The sequence below is a fragment of the Dreissena polymorpha genome, chromosome 2 (genome assembly GCF_020536995.1).
Source record: "Dreissena polymorpha isolate Duluth1 chromosome 2, UMN_Dpol_1.0, whole genome shotgun sequence".
NCBI classification, from domain to species: Eukaryota; Metazoa; Mollusca; class Bivalvia; order Myida; family Dreissenidae; genus Dreissena; species Dreissena polymorpha.
The window spans coordinates 55,115,441-55,135,155 of record NC_068356.1 but is presented as its reverse complement, the minus strand read 5'-3'; the positions used below and the strand labels follow the sequence as shown (position 1 = coordinate 55,135,155).

The following is a 19,715-nucleotide window of genomic DNA, read 5'->3' as shown; positions in this document are numbered from 1 at the left end:
TTGAGTTATAATCCGGAAACTATTTTACTATTTCGGTTCACCGTGACCTTGACCTTTGACCTAGTGACCTCAAAATCAATAGGGGTCATCTGCGAGTCATGATCAATGTACCTATGAAGTTTCATGATCCTAGGCCCAAGCGTTCTTGAGTTATCGTCTGACAACCACCTGGTGGACGGACCGACAGACCGACCGACATGAGCAAAGCAATATACCCCCTCTTCTTCGAAGGGGGGCATAAACAAAACTCAGATGCACAACTTCACATAGTGAGCAATAATGCTAAAAAGATTCAAGACAGTGACTGTAGGTCTTTTCTTTCTTGAAGTGTCAAGACTGTAGGTCTTATACTTTAATAGATATGCGCAAACTTTTTTAAAGTATAATTTTACTAAGTTGAGAGCCATTACTCTGCTTTAAGATATTAAAAGCAAATGGAAAACCACAGGTGCACAAATTTACGTGTTAAGCAATAATCTTATTAAGTTTCAAGGGTGAAGGTCTTATACTTGTGTAGATATGCATATCACAAACTTTACTCAGACGCACAGAAGAACAGCAAACAGACGGACAAGGGTTTTTCTTTTGGGGGGGGGGCACAAAAATAGGCAACTTGTCATGGTGTTCTGCCCACCATAAGTGCATCTTAGCTAAATTATTTGAAAAATCCTTAAAGTATGCAGTCACAATATTTACTTACAGTAACTGAAGTTGTGTAGGTAGAATTGAAGCTGGTTTCAGTTGTGTACTTTGTTTGGTAAGTGTGTATTGTCAAATCAGTGATTTTGACGTAATCCCCAGTTCTGACGTCTTTGTTGGTGTTTCTCCACAAAGCCACTTTTACTCTGTCCACCGTTGCATCCTGTATGTAAATTGATCTCATCTTTGTCGGACTTTTCGACTTTCCTACCAGGATGTCACGCTCTTCTTCATCCTGTATAACATGATTACATACATATTGAGTTAATGGCAAAATGACAACAGCTGTCAGTAATGGTGTGCATGACCTGAAGGATATACAACATGCTGACCAATATTCCTGTTAAGTTGCATGTCTTTAGCTCAAGCATTTTGGAGGTTCACGCGACGCAGCATATTCGGACAGACACACCCACAGACAAGTTTCATTAAGAATGGACAATAAATGTAGCCACTAGAGTGTAAACAAGGTAAATGTTGACGCTGCATGATGCACGACAAACAAATGGCGATCACAATAGCTCACCATGAGTATGTTGTGCTCAGATGAGCTAAAAATGGAGTGTAAAAGGGTTAAGATTAGTCATTACGAGCTGTTTTAATGGAGAGTTAATTGTATAAGGCCTAACAAAAATTATGTTTATTTCCTGTTACCGATCGACCGTCAGAGTTTACCCGTGACTGCAATTCTTTTATAAAAAAATTGCGAGTGGACAACAACGATATTGTTTGACACTATTTGGTCCCTATGTAGATCTTAAAAGGCCTGAAGTTTAAACCACGCCGCTATCTTTGAAAATGGCCGTCTGCTCAAGCGTAGTGGCTTAACAAGAAGGCAGAGCTGCCATTATCTTCCATCATTTTGGAATTAAGGGTAGGGGAAAAAATCCAATGACAAGGCAGAGTCATGTTTATATCTAATACAACCAGACTTGTTATAAAATGTTAATACATTTTAAACATTATTTCAAATTATTGTGATTTAATTTCCGGTAGTTTTTTTTATTATTTAATTATAAAAACCAATCGTTCCCTCGATGCGAAGCTTGACAGCTCTGCATTCATTTAAATGTAAATGTTTCTGTGTTTTATTAAATGAAATCGTAACCTCCAGTGTGAAACAGTACTTTATTATCACAAGAAGGTCAGTATGTGTTATATCTTGATTTGTTTTGTGCGGTAACCTCCAGTGTGAAACAGTACTTGATTATCACAAGATGGTCAGTATCTGTAATATCTGTAATATCTTGATTTGTTTTGTTTGTAACTTTCATTTAAATTATTTGAATCGTGTTGGTACAATATGAGTACGAACATCAAAAAATTCCGAACATTTTCGAACCAAATATAAAAAAATATCCAAACTTACTGACCCTCATTGTTTTAAGCGTGTAACCGGAAACATACATGTTTTTGTGTTCGGTGTAAGGTTAATGTGCTAGTTACAAATGCATAAAATCACCATCCAAAATATGGCAGATGACTATTTTGTAACCATGTTTGAACAGGTTTAACATGTTGGTGCATATTCCAGAAAACTTTTCAGCAGGTGCACGTTTCGTTGCTAAGAAAATGATAAACAAAATTCGTCCGCTATGTTTATTCATTTAGTCCATCAAAACGCGGGGTTTTTGGGGGCGGAAGCCCCCGATACCAAGGAAATCGGAAAGAAAGGATTTTACTTACTTCTCACCAAAATGATCAAGATACAAGAGGTTTTACGCCTTTGTACAGCTGATCAACCGTGTCTTTGATTGTCGAAGTCGGCAGTCCATCGAGCCAGTGTCAACTTCTTATAAAATTATAATCGAAAAGTGGACACTAGTCACACTCTTTTTACACATTTTGCCGTAATCCAATACATTCAAATTACACAACCAAAAACCCCAACCGTCGTCACGTTTGCAGACATTTAAAAGAAAAAGAATACAAAAATTGCTAACAGTTGTATGTTGTTTTGCGTTTCATTAAAAGTAAACCAATCAAATGCCACTAATTGGTCACATGATTAGAAACGTAGAACATCGTCATCAAAATGGAATTTCATTCATAAAACGGAAGTGAGATTCTCGCATGAATATGCAAACAATAATAAAAACTATGCCGTATCCAATGCTTAGGAATTTTGCTTCAATAATATTTTTTACACGTTTTATGACACTGTCATGTTATATAGTGATGTTATGTATTCATAATGCGAGTAATTGAGAACTTCTTTGCAGGGACCTATTTGTTTGTATAGGTCCCTCTTCTTTGATTGCGTATGAATGACCGCCAAGTGGTAAATCGGACTTTTCCAAATTCATTCATTCGCGGTTGTTTTGGCAGCCAGCCAAGTCAGCTCACTTCAAAAAACGGTTTAACTACTTTGGCCTAGGGGCTTCGCCCCAGGCCAAAAACAAAATGAGCAAAAGAGATGTTGAGTAAAGATATGTTTTTAATCACACTGAATAGAAATGTTTGAGTATCAGGACGCAACAAACATGTTTTTAAATCCAATGAGCACGTGTTCTGTGTTGATATTAACGTGAATGTTCTTAGGATGTAAGGTTTTATTGTTATTTCAAAAGATGTTAATTTCAATTTGAAACAATGTATGCAGACCTTTCGAATATACTGATGGGTTGAGAATGTAGATTTATTTTTTGTGAATTAGAAGACAAGTTTTTAATTTACTTATTAAGCAAGTTTTTATTTTTATTGGCATAGGCATTTATTTTTAAAACAATTTAGTAGACAATATTAACATTTCGTCAATTATAAAGAATATGTATGCAGTATGGCATCATCAAACGTATAGAAAGTACACACAACTGTTTCGCCTGTACATAGGGACCTTCTTACAGACTGATAATTTAATTGAAAGAATTGCATTGAAGCGTAGTGTACTTGTTAGCTTGTAGTTATTTTTTATCAATGCAGAGTTTTACCATTATTTTTTTATTACTAAAAATCTTTTTTTAGTTTGTCAAAGTTATTGTCAAATCTGTATTACATCATTCAAATAGTTAAATAACAAGTTAAAGAACTTTAAACACACAATAAACAACTAACACTTTTGTTCTGAAACTCATAAGCAACTTGTAACACTAAAATACATTTAAGATTAAACAAAGAAAATAAATAGAAATGCGTTGTTACATGCGATGATTTTATTAGATTGCATACAGTTTTGAAGTCAACAGTATTTGCCTGATATTTACTATGCGTGTAATGAAATTGAGCTGCGTTCTTGGAAAACGGGGCTTAATGCATTTACGTAAGGGGGTCGCCCAAAATAAGCTTGTGTTGTCCGCGCAGGTTGATCAGAGACGACACGTTTTGTTTCTACGTAGTTTTCGTTTAAAGGAAGTCTCTACTCAAACAAAATCCAGTCATGATGTTATGTGTCGTGTCTGATGAGACTGTGCGGACTACACAGGCTGATCTTGCATGAGACATTTCGCACATGCTTTAAGAATAGTTGTCACACAACGAGGCTTAATTATTGATTCCATTTAAGATCACGTGTCTGCGAATAAAGACTCCGAAGAAAGCGTGAACTCTTTCCTGAAGTCACTGACAAGGTATAGTATATTCATTGTCAATCGTGTCTTTAATTATCAACGTTTATTAAAAGTAAAACTGCCTTGGTGAGTTATTCAACATAAAACGTGCGATTTTGCCCTAGCAATTTAATAAATATCATTAAGGCGATGTTTTGGATTCGCGGTGTATGAGACATATGTGTAAACTATAACACGAAACAAAACTATTTGCATACAGGTCGCAGTGGCGACGTGAATAATGTGTTCGTGATCGGTAGGTCACGGGTTCGAGTCCAACTGTAGGATCCTTCTTTAGATTTCGCATATAGACACCAAATGTTGGTTCTATTTTTTACTAATATATACATAAGCATATTCAAACACATTTTTTTCCATTTCATTCAAAAACACAAGAATCAGCAAAGGAACATGCAAATTTGTTTTCCAGTTCGCTGCGAGACGGAGGTTCCCTTTATGCCGACGGTATGACTAGAGCCTTCTCCGGCGCCATTTCCGGCGGTGGCAGTGGACCGGATACGATTGCTCTCAATGCAGCGAATCAAATAATTGAGAACATTATGGCCAGTGGCGACACCAATAAACGTCTCGTGGAAACCCTCGAGAAGATGATCAACCTCCGAGACGTCGTGTAAAAGACAACAGCGCAATGGAAGTCGGGCGAACGCGGAACTGAATTCAAAACGAGTCGCAAATGGAAAATGAACGGTCACAAGCACAAGGCCAAAAATCGGAACCGGCTGTTGCTGAGCGCGACTTCCATAACAAAAACTGCTTCAAGCTTGGGGAGATCTGCGGCTTCTAACGAGACTCCTGCTCCGCGCGCGATACAAAATACTGCTCAAACGCACTGCTGTGCTGCATTGGGCTTTCCGGTGGCGGAAATTTCCTCCTAAGTGACAGTTACATGAACTGCGTGCCGATCTGCGACTCCTACACGTGCGAAGAGGATGCAGATGATGTACAAAGTTTTGCAGCGTTAAGCGGCCGTTGCACCGGACATGACACAATTTATAGGTGTAGGCGCCTGCTAGCGCGGTCTGTTGTGTTTTTATCATAAGCTCGTTTAACAAAACTTTACACGTTATTCTTCGCTTGCGTTAGTATGTTCGGGGATATTTCAAGAAGAATACTGTATATGATTTGTGATCACTTACTATTCAATGTAGAATGTTCAGTATGATTTTGTTGTTTGAACTATTATTAAATGAGTGCCTTAGTATTTATCTTACTACACATACGTAGGATGCATAGGTTCAGTACAATCGTCATTATTCTGTGACATCGTGATTACGCGTGTGACATCGTGTTTACTCGTGTGACACCGTGATTACTTATGCGACATCGTGATTACTCGTGTGAAATCGTGATTTCTCGTTCTACATCGTGAAACAACGAACAATTAGTTCTTGTTAGGTTTTATTGTTTGTTTTGAATGGGGGGGGGGTCACAGTTCAATGAATTTACGAGTCCACAAATTTGTAAGTTTTTCATCCACAAGTTTTATACCGCCGTATATCAATGATTCTATAGTATTTGCTCGTTGGTGAAATGTACGAGTGTTCTGAGGATATTCCTAAAGTCGTGCTAAATTGAATTGTAGTTTAAAAATGCTGTCCTTCTGAGGTAAGAACGTACACATCAGAGCCTCGCTCTGGGAAACGGTGCTTAATGCATGCTCGACAAATATCGTCCTAGATTAGCCTGTGAAAATTGCACTAATCAGGGTGGAAACTGTCCGCTTTTATGATACTGTTTGGTCAAAGGAAGTCTCTTCTTAGCGAAAATCCAGTTAAGGCGAAATTGTAGCCCCTAATTAGCATGGGAGAACTGTGCAGGCTAATTTTGGACGACACTGTTCACACATGCATTAAACCCCGTTTTCCCAAAGCGACGCTCATTTGATCAGTTTCAGTTTGTGAAACTCTCGTTTAATTTTTTTAAGATTTGATTTTTTATTTAATTTGCTTTAACGCTCTGCACGATTTAGAACCATCTCATTTAACAAAAGTGTAGAAAAAACAAACAGCCGATTAAAATGTGTATACTTAAATTCCCCTTTTAAAGCACATTTCATATACAAAAGTACTTTTTACGTCGCTTACAGTCATTTTTAATGTGTATTTTATATGAAGTCATGTTTATTATTCCCATATGTGTCGTATGTCATATTTAACTCCAATGTTTACACTTTAAAGTCATGTACGTTGAGTGTCCATCTAGTTAATAAAATACTGTACCGAAAAATAATTGTTTTATCCCGATACCTAAATGAAATCACGACTATTAATGATGATGCTGATATCTAAATGAAATCACGACTATTATTGATGATGCTGATATCTAAATGAAATCACGACTATTATTGATGATGCTGATATCTAAATGAAATCACGACTATTATTGATGATGCTGATATCAAAATGAAATCACGACTATTATTGATGATCTAAATGAAATCACGACTATTATTGATGATGCTGATATCTAAATGAAATCACGACTATTATTGATGATGCTGATTCTGTAAAATGTAAGCCTCGCTCTGGGAACACATGATTTAATGCTTGTTCGTAAAGTGTTCTGGGAACACGGGGTTTACTTCATATTCGTAAAGTGTTCTGGGAACACGGGGTTTACTGCATTTTCGTAAAGTGTTCTGGGAGCACGGGGTTTAATACATGTTCGTAAAGTGTTCTGGGAACACAGGCTTTAATGCATATTCGTAAAGTGTTCTGGGAACACGGGGTTTAATGCATGTTCGTAGAGTCTGGGAACACGGAATTTAATGCATGTTCGTAAAGTGGTCTGGTAACACGGGGTTTACTGCATGTTCGTAGAGTGGTCTAGGAACACGGGGTTTAATGCATGTTCGTAAAGTGTTCTGGGAACACGGGGTATAATGCATGTTCGTAAAGTGTCGTCAGAAGCAACACTTTCCGTTTTTAATGTTCTTTTCGTCCGAAGGAAGTCTTTTCTAAACGAAGACCCTGTTTTAGGGGAAAGTGTCTTCCCTGATAATCGGATCTGACGTTTTAGACTAATTTAATACAAGTATAAAGAAAATTTTATCCAAGCTCGGTTTCATTTGTTGAATATGAAGCAAGAACATGAAACATACTTGTACCAAGTACATATTCTTTCCTTCATTATACTAATACATGGAGCATTCATTCGAATATTTAAACATGCTGGTTAAAAGGAAAAGGGTCCAGGATTTCGTATGTTAAAATGTATTTGTTCAGTGTATGTTGCATCAGTTGACACGTTTTAAACCACATCTGAAAATTAAAACAATCAACAAACATCCTCAGCTAATGGCAAAATTGTCATTATAGTCCGCGTATCTAAATCACTTTGCTTTTCGTTCGTTAAATGACGGCTAATAAACTAGTTAGGCGATAATGTTGAGCTTACCGGTGACGTCGTTTATCCAGACGTAATAAGCTTGCACGGAAGCAGTGACGCTAGGGACAACATCGTGCAGGCAGTTTCCGAAACCGAAACGGATTATTTCTGTAGCTCCAAACTTCCAGTCCCCAGCCGACAGAAAAGCGGACCGCCAGAATCACCCCATATAGGTCAGACAGTTTGGTTTAGCATGTATTCATTTAAACAACAAAGATAGACACAACAACAATATTTATTCCGTAAAAAAACAACTCATAGCTTACAACCGAGCTACTATGTCGAAATCACAATCGTATTGTGCAATGTTTGGTGACATTTGCGTTCAGATTCTGATAATTATTAAATAGCCTGTTTTCATTGGTCCGCATGCATGCAATTAGTTTTTCATGATCTTATTTTTGATAAACTTAAAATGTGGTCCATTCTGATCTTATTCTTTACGAGAGTGTGTCATCACACCAGGATGTCGCTACACTGTAGAACGGTTTTACATTCATGTTATAGAAATTGTAAGTTGGAAATGAGCAGTCTCACTAATAATGACGAATATCCATCCCCACAACAACCGCATTTAAAACGCGCCAGGATATCGAACGTTGTTACAACCATGTTAAACAAATTGTAATGTACGAGATCGGCAGTCTCAATCATGAAGCAAATATTTTCCCAAATTTTCACTTGCGAAGCTTACACGAAAACGCTTCGCATTATGCGTCAAATAAACACTAGCCCCTTTTTACATTTGAAGCTATTTCTGGCCGCAGTTTCACTTACAGACCTTACACGGAAAAGCCTTAAGGGAGTGATAAACCACTAGCTCCAATTCTCAGTCGTACTTTCGAAGCACGTGGGCGCTTCCGGTCCCTCACTGGCGATGCAGACGACGTCACTACGGAAGTTGTAGTAGCCGTGGTTCGGCAGATTTTGGTTAGCACGAGATGCACGCGTTTCAGTTGAAGTTGCCACGCAGGCGCCATGGACGAAAACGGGCCTGAAAAAGATTTGTGTTCTTATAATATCTCGCACAATTTTAACACGGTTTCGAGGAAATTGGAAAATAATTTTAGAATGAAGTTACATAATAATATTTAACAAGATGGAATGGTTCACACCACCGGCGCGCCTCTAATGTCACATGCCAACATTTTCTTAAAGGGATCTTTTCACGCTTTGGTAAATTGACAAAATTGAAAAAAGTTGTTTCAGATTCGCAAATTTTCGTTTTAGTTATGATATTTGTGAGGAAACAGTAATACTGAACATTTACCATGGTCTAATATAGCCATTATATGCATCTTTTGACGATTTTAAAACCTAAAAATTATAAAGCGTTGCAACGCGAAACGATTGAATAATTTGGAGAGTTCTGTTTTTGTCGTTAAATTTTGTGAAACTACAAAGATTGCTTATATAAGGTATAAAATACGTCAACTATGTGTACTCGGCGGAATAGCTCAGTAGGCTAAAGCGTTTTTACTTCAGGACTCTGGCAGGACTCCAGGGGTCACTGGTTCGAAACCTGCTCCGGGCGATGTTCTTTTCCTTTTTTTAATTTTATTCTTGATTTTTTACTGAAGCTTTTACGATCCAATGTTTACATTTATCAATATAAAGCATTTAATGAATAAGTTAAAAAAATGCCAAAATCTGTGAAAAGGCCCCTTTAACACCCCTAAATGTACATTAATGTAGATTGATGGAGTTGCCTTAATTAAAATGAGCCTCGCTCTGGGAAAACGGGGATAAATAAAAAGTGTCGTCCCAGATTAGCCTGGGCAGTCTGCATATTAATCCATCTAGACTGGATTTTCGTTGAGAAGAGACTTATTTAAAAATAAACTCCATTAAAGTGGAAAGTGTCGTCCAAGATTAGCCTGTGCGGACAGTGTACGCAAATACATTAATCCTCGTTTTCACAGGGCGAGGCTCACATACATTCATCATAATCATACAAGTAAGTGTTACTTAATGGAACTGTAAATATGGCAAGTGTACATGACGTGTCGCACCTTTAAATATACATCTTTTATGGTTTCAGCTGTTTAGTTTGAAGGGCTTAAATTAGTTCATTCCAAATGGCATAGTACATGTATTGTGAATTATCCAAACGTGAACAGTTATCAAGCCGTTTCGCAGAAGAAAATAACGCGCACATTTCAAACAAGTGTATCCGTTTCAAACTGAGAACGTTATGATGATGGTGATGATGATGATGATGATGATGGTGATGATGATGATGATGATGATGATGATGATGATGACGATGGTGGTGGTGGTGGTGGTGGTGGTGGTGATGATGATGATGATGATGATGATGATGATGATGATGATGATGATGATGATGATGATGCTGCTGCTGCTGCTGCTGCTGCTGATGATGATGATGATGATGATGATGATGATGATGATGATGATGAGATGATTATGATGATGATGACGATGACGATGATTAATATAATCATGGTATTCATAGTGCTGCTGCTGCTGCTGCTGATGATGATGATGATGATGATGATGATGATGCTGCTGCTGCTGATGATGATGATGATGATGATGCTGCTGCTGCTGCTGCTGCTGCTGATGATGATGATGATGATGATGATGATGATGATGGTGATGATGATGATGATGATGATGATGATGATGATGATGATGATGACGATGGTGGTGGTGGTGGTGGTGGTGGTGGTGGTGGTGGTGGTGATGATGATGATGATGATGATGATGATGATGATGATGATGATGATTATGATGATGATGATGATGATGATGATGATGATGATGATGATGATGATGATGATGATGATGATGATGATGATGATGATGATGATGATGATGATGATGATGCTGCTGCTGATGATGATGATGATGATGATGATGATGATGATGATGGTGATGATGATGATGATGATGATGATGATGATGATGATGATGATGATGATGATGATGATGATGATGAGATGATTATGATGATGATGACGATGACGATGATTAATATAATCATGGTATTCATAGTGCTGCTGATGATTATAATGATAATAAGCATCATAAAGAGTTCTATTTTGGTGATAATAACGCTGTTGTTTAAAATTTATGTTTTTTCCTCAACGATAATTACGTTATGCCATCCTTAAATGAAACCATTTTACGATCTCACCATCAAGGATGTCTTCGGTCGCTCCGTTCCCAGTAACGTAACATTCGGCATCAACGTAAGCATCATAAACGGTCGACATTGACGTCACATGCGCAACGCCGCTAACCGGAAGTAGCGGCGATGGAAAGGCACACCGGGCGGTTGTAGCTGGAGAGGAAGGCCGGAAGTTCCAGTCGCAGTATCGCGATTTCGTTCCCCGGGTAGGGTTGGCCTATGTATCCAGTCTCTTTAAAGAATATAGATATGAGTGATAGTAGTAACTACGGCGGCATTAAGGGGACAGAACAAATATTTTATTTAACTTTTTCTATGACGTGCGCACGTCATAACTATGGCGTGCCCACGTCATAGCTATGGCGTGCGCACGTCATAGAAAAAGTTACATAAAATATTTCCTCTTTCCCCTTTATGCCGCCGTATTAACAATTAAAGAACTACAACATTCATTTCACATAACTGTAGTAAGCGAAATGTTTTGAACATATTTATGACGTCGAAGTACACGAACCATGTGACATTCTAGACTAAGTTCACAATTTGTATAAATAAGCTTCATTCTGGGAAAACCGGGCTTAATACATGCGCGTTAAGTGTCGTCCCAGATAAGCCTGTTCAGTCCGCACTGGCTAATCAGGGCTTAATACATGCGCGTTAAGTGTCGTCCCAGATTAACCTGTTCAGTCCGCACTGGCTGATCAGGGACAACACTTTCCGCATTTACTCGATTTACTCCGGGCTTAATACATGCGCGTTAAGTGTCGTCCCAGTTTAGCCTGTTCAGTCCGCATAGGCTGATCAGGGCTTAATACATGCGCGTTAAGTGTCGTCCCAGATTAGCCTGTTCAGTCCGCATAGGCTGATCACGGATATCACTTTCGGCATAAACTGGATTTTCATTTACTCGATTTTTACTAATACGAGACTTAATTTAAACAAAACAAATGCTGTAAAGCGGAAAGTGTCGTGCCTTATTAGCCTGTGCAGACTGCACAGACTAATCTGGGATGACGCTTAACACCCATTCGTTTACCCCTCTTCTCCCAGAGCGCCGCTCAAATGCATCGTACCAGAACATGTTCAACAAAGGCCATGTGTTGAGTTGTAAGATCGGAAACGACGAGGCAACTGCCTCTGCGTAGATTTTTACGAAAGAAACAAAATCCTTGGAAAATCATACGACAGAGTAATGTCAGTTGCTGTATAATCAACGCAGGAAAAGAATAATTCGATGACAATTTTTGCAAATACCACAACCGTTTCAAGGTTGAGGTTTATTCAAAGCAAACTTTCCGCATGGAAAGCAAACTGTGGCTTTAAAATCACTGTGAAACTGGATATCGCTGGGAACAATTCTCAGTAGAGACTTAATTTGCGATATGAATGCCTTATTTGATTTAGTTTACAACTTTACCTAAAGTTTTTCCTAAATGTGAACGAAGCAAGCATCATAGACAAATGTGCCTGTGTGTGTATTTTGAACCTAAGGAGGTCATTCCGCGAATGAGGCTGCAGTTTCCGCACATGAGGCTGCAGTATGTGAGAACCCGGTGTATTTCCAAGCACTACTACCTAGTTGGCTTACTGTGCCAATATGGATTACCGCTGCATTGTACAGCTATTTAGTTGTTAGTGGAATATTTTCAACTCTGGTGTGGTATTTCATGGGATGGATTTTCCTGGGGACATCCGACCTGTCCGGCATTGCGACCGGGTACAAAACTCACATGCTTCCGCGCACGGGAATTAAACCAGATTCGCCTAAGTGAGAAGCGCGTGTACTAACCACTACGATAACCAGACAGCCGCGAATCGTGGTAACTTATGCATCGTTGACACATTCGACCATGAAATATATACATCTTCATGGTTTCGGTTTCATATATTTCATAAATGCATTTCTAAAAAGCTTAACATATGCTTCATTTACGGGATACCTGTATAATCCGGTCACACTGCACTCAGATTATATCTGCGTCTGAAAACATTGTAAAAAATATCATCGATCATGTTTATTTTTTTAACTTTGCCGCGCATGCGGACTGCACATGCTAATCTATGAGCCACTGTGTGCACATGCATTAAGCACCGTTTTCGCAGATCGAGGCTCATATTTTCTTGATTTATGCCAATTCTCCAACGAAGGTAGCGTTCAAAGATGTCTTTAAATACAATGACATATATTGTATGATTTTAATACTAGTATTCTATTATTTTACATAAGAATACAAATCATCGTGCAATTCAATAATAATATGACAACTTCTTAGCGCGTCCTAGAATTAAGAGCAAAATATACATCAGAACAATTTATTTCATTATTTCATACCTCTGCGGACTACATCTTAGTGTTAGCACATTTAGCAAAAAAGACATGAATATTTCGGTAACGTGCACTTAATAAAACTGAACGCATTGACGTCACCGCTCTGTGAATAGAATGGCTAACATAAAGAACGATAATTTGGGTATTTCAAAATATTTACTGGCGTAAAGATGATATATTTTAAGAAAAAGATAAGTATGACGTGTTTTCCTGTGACCTAATTTATAGAGAAAATATAGGTCAGGACTGCAAAAATAGTTCTCGATTATTGGAATAACCAATTTGCTTTCAGCTTCCTGGGATTGATGACTTTTTATCGTTTCAAACATCATTCTCTCTCGAAAGTAGATCGCATATAATCAGTCATGGATCATTAACTTTTCTCTGTTGAGATCATTGTTAAAAGTCAAATACAAATATATGGTAATGCTTTTAGTTAAAATACATAAAGATTGAGAATGTTTCTTTAATTATTCGGCCACGTTAGTCTTATCAATCGGCGTTTACCTTAAGATGGTACATTGTGCCACTAAGATAAGTATATTTATGTAGGTCACATAACCCCAAACCGGAACTCATGTGTTTAGGGTTACATGCAGTCAGTTTGATACTTAGCACACATTGTTGAGTGCATGCTGCCTAGGATTTGTAAAATACATTGCAAATGGTTGGTTTTGGTATCAACTTGAAGGTATATTTGTAAGCAATAAGAAATTACGCCATTTTTGTGCTCTACTTTTTGTGTTGATGGTTCCAGGCTTTGAAAGTAGGTCATACTATTTGAGCCCAAAATGGTTGTCTGCACAGCTGTCAAAACCGGTTTGCCTATTCTAAGGTAAATATTTTGAGTTTGCGCGTGTAGAATTTAATGACATGCATTTTTTTTTCAAAAGATTATGCATTAATCTTTCCAATGATGTATGATGATATAGTGGGTATGCGCTTGATCATGGTAAAAATTGATATCGAACTTCAACTATTTTATATGTAATATAGAAGGAAATTAATTGCGCATGCGTAACCTTTAAGCACATCCGACCAAGTTAGTCGTCTGCCAGAATTTTGACATTTGACCATCAAAAACTCTCTGTTTTGCAAAACATAACTGCCAGATGTCATTTTGACCCAAATTAGGGCTGTTTGCAATTGGGCTGTTGCACTTGGGGTCATAAGGGGGGTAAATGCTGGAAAATCACACCGAAACCTGTTCCGGAGACATATTCTAAGACTACTTAAACACCCGGTATTGTTTTTCAGTGCCATTTTGACATTAATTTGCATCAATCTCAATAATGAACCTAATGCATGTCTTTATTTCATCTGTATTTATTATTATTGTTTACTTTTTGAGCGTTTTACTGTTAAAAATGCCCGCCAATTTTGGACCGACACTTCTATCTGCCTTCGCCTTCAACCCATTCAGGCAGATCTACTCAGAATAACACTACTTTGCCTTATTTTACCTGTTTGGATATCTTGCTGAGTTCAAGTAAAATCAAGTATTCAGCTGAAAACACAAAAATGATAATAATATTATGCTTTCTTTCCTGGAAGAATGTTGTTGCGATAGACCCTGCATGAAAAACAACAGGGAATCTGTATTTAAGTGACCTTAATATTATGCGTAAACCTAAGTGTGCATTTGTAGGCGGTGTCAAAATGGGTCTATAGCTCTGCCTGAACTGTCGTCCAATTGGTTTACAAGTCCGGCTGAAGTGACAGGCCATCAAAAACTGTACAGCGTGACTGATTCGGAGACGGCCCTCAACACTCGCCCAGTCGTGTCGAGAGGATCGGTGTCTTTGCAGGTAAGTACGCCGTTATTTTCAATTAAATCTATTGTAAAATGATTTCTTTGATATCCTGGCACACTTTTGTCACCAAAATTAGGAAAATTGGGTGTTTTACATTGACTGCAGCTCTGAAACCAAATTTTGTGGCGATGACTTTGCCGGTGTGCCCGACAATGTGATGCCGGCGTGGTGAATTAACCATTTGCAGCAAATAAAGCAAGAAAGACTATTGAAAGCTTACTCTAATTGTATCTAACTTACATTAGTTGGCACCGTAATGGGTAAATGCGCACAAAAAACCTTTTTTGTTTTCTCAGATTACACGGAATTGAGCACCCGGGCCAGACTGACACTTTCCGGAGCCTGCCCGAGACGGAACTCGAGCCGAGGAATCATAGGTCCAGGTGTGACAAAAGACTTAAAGCTCATGTCTGACGATGACTTTTTTTAGTCAGGAAGTCAAGTGTGTTGTTTTTCCATGCAAGCGGTCCCTTTTGTTGGGTCAAATGACATCAGAATTGCTGCTTCTACATGGATTTTACCTAAAATGTGCAAAAAAAATAAAAAAAAGTTTGTTCGGATCCAGTTCAAAACCTGCTTTGATGCACAAATATTGCCATTGATGATCTTCTTCACTTATTAAGCCATATGTAAGATCAGCTTTGCCTATTAGAATCGAAAGACATGCCTTGTATGGAGTCTAAGTGCTGCATGTATGATGTAACCAAGTTTGGCTTTTCTACCTTAATTCTTGACGCGAAACGCTGTTACGCATGGCGCTTTCAACGGCAACTTTTATGAATTAATCTGTGTGTCATTGTACCGAAACTTTGTGATCTTTCTCAAAACAGATTATACCTGTGGGAAAAGTGCCTTTAATTTAAATTTGAAGGGGTTTGGTTCTCTATAAGTAAATTGGTCCGTAAATGAGAACAAGATAGCGCTTATTATAGAAGTGACACGTGTTAGAGCACTGGTAGGTATTTATTTATTAAGTTATAATTACTGAAATAGCGGCGAACCTCAGCTCACGTTTGCATTGGATTTCCTGTTGTAATTAATGCAGAGGAAACATTGAATGTCAATGGAATTTGGCAAATTTTTGAACTTTACGCAATCCAAACATCCTAAAATTGTTTCAAATAAACTAATAAAAAATATATGTGTGAAACGTTATATTCCAGCAATTGATTAATAAAGCATCAAGTATAAACTAATAAGAATATATATTAACTACACGCACGAAGTGAACATTGTGTAGATAATATATTAATGATGTAATGATCAATAAGTATAATTTCAATCGTGCTAGAGTTAGGGTATATTAAACGTCCCAGTTTCATTCCTGCTATGTTACTCGCAAAACGCAATTGATCAACGATATCCATTGTATATAGTCCTTATTCACATGGCCGCCATGTACGGGGCTGTTATTCCTTAAATGAATTAACAAAAACTTCTTGAACACTTTAGACGTATCAATCTTAACCCTGACATTAAATAAATAATGTTTATATGTTTTCCTCATAAAACAAACCTCTTCTTCTGTGATGTTCGAACATTAGCGGTCGGTTAAGCAAAACACCATGTGCATGTTTTGTGACAGAAAATAAAAGGCTCGTACTGACAAATATGGGCTCAACGTACAGTGTCATCAAATAATCAGGGAAAACACTTTCTGCTTTTGTGAATTTTTCATGAAATGAAATTGCTTCTTAAGGAAAATCAAGTTTAGGCGGAAAGCCTCGCCCCTGATAAGCCATTGCAGACTGGACAGGCTAATCTGGGACGACACTTTACACACATGCATTAAGCACCGAGTCCCAGTGCGAGGCTTAATCACTGTTAAATAAAAACAACAACAAATTATTTGTTGTATATACAATAACCAGATTTTGACCTCTTTATGAAGAACATTACGATGATCTAAACCAAAAATAATTGGTAAACATCCGCCCAAGGAAAAGAGTAACTTACCCTAATTGTTGAATAGGCATTTTCCCCTAAACTTCTGTGAAAATGGCCCGTGATTGGGCGTGGACATGCTTGTTGTTTCTTCAACGATTTATTTTCTTTATTTCGTCTTGCAATCAATGAACCTTCGATAAAATATAAGCGATGCTAACTGTTGATGCTATCTTGCTTGATTATTTTTGTTTATGGCTATATGTTATTTCCCAACGTCCTGCTTGAACAGGATTTCTCATCATCAGACAAACTTGTGTGGTTCCGTTACAAATCTTCTAGAAATGAGCTGTGTCTGGGAAAATTGTGTATAATGCCCGCGCGAATACAATCAAACATTAATACGGTCATATTTACAGCTGTTCTTCTAGCATGTGTTCTACATATGATTGGTATGGTTGTGCGTCTATTACTTTATTCGAATAACGATATGGTTACTTCATTTGTATATATTGTATTCAAACTTGCATTATTTAGAGTACTCAATTTATCAGCCGCTTAGTATATCAGGTATGACACTTTACGCAAGAGAATTAAGTCCATTGTTCTTATAACGTGGCTCATTTAAAAAGAAGACCTATATCAAATAATGATTGCACAGTAAATGGATAATCCTCTTTCATAACAACAGTAAAATGCATACGAAGTGTAAAAATATGTAATTCAACAATGAACAACACTCATCATTCAATTTTCAAGCATTCAAGTTGTCTTTGTAACATAAAATAAATTTTATTAAACACACACATACTCAATTTAAATCTAACATGAGTGCAACAAAAATAAACATCACCCTACTTATGGTAGGGAAAATCCGCCAGTCCAAGCATGTTGCTAAATGACAATTGCATATTGTTTAACGACAACACCATGTTGACAGAATACAATTGCATTTTTGTATATGCCAAATGCTTTTTGTATCGTGCTATTCGTTACCAACATACTGTTTGTACACCCCGCATTTACACTAGTTATAACACTAGCATCTCAACAAGACGAAAGCAAAATGCAACAACCATGTTGCCATGCATTACGCAACATGAAGTTAATCAAATGCGACATTACAATTTGTAATATGTAATTCATATAAAGCGGATATCCAGAAACATCGGGAAAATTAAACTCAAAAATAGTGTTCGACTATTAAACAACGACCTATTTTGACGGAAAAGCCCTGTCTCTGCGAGTCAGTAAAACGCCGGATGCAGTCTAGTTGCGTGTGCCTAATCAAATCGATGCGTAGTAAAAACGTTTTATTGTCAGTACTTTCGTACACATGTCTTTGCGGTTTCAGTTACACAGAGCGCTCATTATTAACAGAGCTGCGCAATTTGGAATCGTCCATGGATGTTTTGTTGACTTAACGCAGTTAAATAATGTCTAAGATTTGTATATCAGTTTCATTTTCCATAAATCTTAGATATCAATTTAAGCGACATTTTCGCATGTTTTCGTAGTTTAGTAAAATCTCATTAAAACATTTTCAAACAAATCTATAATGTTTCACCGGGATTCGAACCCGGGTTCGCTGTAAGCAAAAGCAAGAGGGTTACCACTGCGCCAAGCACGCTGTTATAAAGTATTACACATTATAAACGCTATGTTAGTAATACTCGTATTTTGCAAATTATGATGAGTATCCATTAATGAAGAAATAATTTTTCTTATCCATTAGCGTTATTTCGCCTGTTTAAAAATGCATACATTATTGTATGAATCTATGACATTTTTTTCTGAAAATCGTTAGTTTGCCAAACTGTGAACAAGTTATCTAACTGCGTAAAGTCAACACAATATCCTGCGACCCGGTTTCAATTTACACTCCTGGCGCATGTGAGTTTTATTAGTGGTTATAATACCGGGAGAGCGGTTTCCTTCAGGTAGTCCACCCACACAAAAACAATACTACCGAACAATTGAAAACAATTCACTAAAATTAAATATCCAGAAATTGCAGCTATATATACAAAATCGTCAAACCTTTCTTGCATCCAGATAGATCATTAAATCTAAGATATTGCCAAAATATAAATATTAATACATAAAATCATTTAATTTGAAGGACACATACAATAATTGTACAATTAAAATAATTAAGTATACACTATTGCACAAAATATGAAGTTCATAACAATTATTTATTTTAAAAGAATCTACAGTTGTGTTTTTTACAATATTTTAGAATAAACGAAACTGTCAAATGTGTCTCAATTTTGAAAATTTATATTTTATGATATTGTAAAATGTTAAGTGATTATAACCCCAGTTTTATTTAAATGCGTGTAACCGTTGGCATATGGACTGATATATTAATTATTGGAATTGCATCTATGTAACGCAGAACACAAGGAATGTCTATGGAGGTCTCCTTCACGCGTATAACTTTTTTTTGTTACATCTTTTTTACAGTTTTAAGCAATTTGTGTAAATTGCCATCTGTCAGGGGACAACGTAGCGACAACCCCTTTTTAAGTGCGAAATTTTAGGCTGTGCTTAAACATCTCAGCGATTCAAAATAAACCGTTTCAAAACAAAAATTAAAACACATCGTCGTTCAAAATGTCTTCAGTAATGTTTATCATAGCAGTTTTGATGCTCTTGTAACTAACTGAGTGTAGCTTAATCTTTAAAAAACACACAGAGGACACACTTTTGTTGTAGAGAGTCAATGTAATAGCTTAACTTATATTAATTGTTCAACGGAATGAAATTGTTCTCGCAATTTTGCATTCAAAACACACAGTGCTTAATTTACCACTAAACTATTACTTAGTGATCAGAGCGTTCACCACTTGAAAGTGTTTGATCACTTCGTCAGGACA

At 37.2% G+C, this 19,715-nt stretch overlaps 2 protein-coding genes and 1 long non-coding RNA gene across 5 annotated transcripts in view; 2 read left to right on the top strand and 1 right to left on the bottom strand.

Moving 5' to 3' along the window:
• LOC127867092 (uncharacterized) overlaps positions 1 to 19,715 on the bottom strand; it is a 377,266-nt gene that overhangs the window by 161,060 nt on the left and 196,491 nt on the right. The window lies entirely within an intron of this gene.
• The window catches only part of LOC127867107 (dihydrofolate reductase-like), a 235,249-nt gene that overhangs the window by 194,673 nt on the left and 20,861 nt on the right, over positions 1 to 19,715 (top strand). The window lies entirely within an intron of this gene.
• On the top strand, positions 13,704 to 15,509 carry LOC127867122 (uncharacterized). The gene is made up of 3 exons (XR_008043293.1): positions 13,704 to 13,970; positions 14,784 to 14,943; positions 15,246 to 15,509. It is a non-coding gene; the product is annotated as an uncharacterized LOC127867122 (long non-coding RNA).